Source organism: Octopus bimaculoides, chromosome 7 (genome assembly GCF_001194135.2).
Source record: "Octopus bimaculoides isolate UCB-OBI-ISO-001 chromosome 7, ASM119413v2, whole genome shotgun sequence".
Lineage (NCBI taxonomy): Eukaryota > Metazoa > Mollusca > Cephalopoda > Octopoda > Octopodidae > Octopus > Octopus bimaculoides.
Genome location: NC_068987.1, coordinates 15,127,302 through 15,128,938, shown reverse-complemented (window position 1 = coordinate 15,128,938; position 1,637 = coordinate 15,127,302).

Here is a 1,637-nt window from a genome sequence, read left to right as displayed (position 1 = left end):
ATATATATATATATATATAAACACACAGACACACACTCACATATGCCACATGCAAATGAAAATACATACGCATGCACGCATACAAACACACACACTCTCTTATGGCAATCAGATATAAAGCAACTTTAGAGCTAAAATAGAGTAAAGTCTCTTGAATGTAATCGTTGAAGATTATAGCTGACCGACATTACTCTCCGCTTCCCAATTCTGTGTTGAAATGAAATTAAGCTAACGAAGCGAATCGATTGAAATGGAAGCCATAGCATCACTTTTCTTTGGTCACTTAAATGTATTAGGATTCGCATAAAAGTGATTCTTAGTGTAATCATGAGGAAAGGAGAGAGAGAAATATGTATGAATATTATATATATATATGTACACACACACACGTACACATATATGTGTGTGTACATATATACATATATACGTACGCACGCACACACATACACACGCACACACACATATATATATACAAATAGAGAGAGAGGTATGTAAAGGGGGGAGAGATGGTGAGGGAGAGAGGTAACGGAAAATATGATACAGCATATACTAGAAGGCTATATACATACATATATATATATATGGTTATATATATATGAATGTATATATGTAATATGTATGTATATATGTATTATGTATATTATATATATGTATTATATACATACATATATTTACGGCATGAACTTACACTTGTATGGCTTAAGCTTAAAGGCGCAGGCGTGGCTGTGTGATAAAAAGTCTGCTTCTCAACTACATGGTCCCATGTTCAGTTCCACTGCGTGGAACCTTGAACATGTGTCTCTTACAATAAGCACAAGCTGATCAAAGCCTTGTGAGCAGATTTGGAAGACGGAAACTGAAAGAAGCCCGTCGTATACATATATGTGTATATCTATGTGTATGTGTCTTTGTGTCTTTGTTTGTCCACCAATACCGCTTGACAACCGGTGGTGTGTTTACATCCCCCGTAACTTAGCGGTTCGGCAAAAGACATCGGTAGAATAAGTACCAGGCTTTTAAAGGAATAAGTCCTGGGGTCGATTTGTTCGACTAAAGCCCTTCAAGGCGGTGCCCCAGCATGACCGCAATAGAAAATTACAAACAAGTAAAAGCTAAAAGCTAAAAGATATGTATGTGTATGTGTGTATGTATATATCTGCACGCGCGCGCGCGCGTGTGTGTAGAGATAGTGGTCAGATAAATGCGATTAAGTTTGATATATATAAATATACATATATATTACACACACGCACCTCCATATATGACACAAATGGAAAACAAAACAAACAACATAAAGAACGACCCTTCGTATATATGTATGTATGTATGTATGTATGTATGTATGTATGTATGTATGTGTGTGTGTGTGTGTATATATGTGTGTGTATAGGGACATATGTATATATAGATACAAGAACTAAATATATTCAGAAGAAAAGCTCAGATGTACAAGCACATAAACATTTATTTATGTTGACAAATAAATTTACTTTTACGTGGAGTATAAAGAATACAGAAAACGAAGGACAGAATGCATAGCTTTTTAACTCGACAGCTGTTTGTGGGAGTGCGGAGTTGCGTAATACTTGTAATGTTTATAATTAGCAGATGGAATGTGTAAAAAGTCACAGGTATGT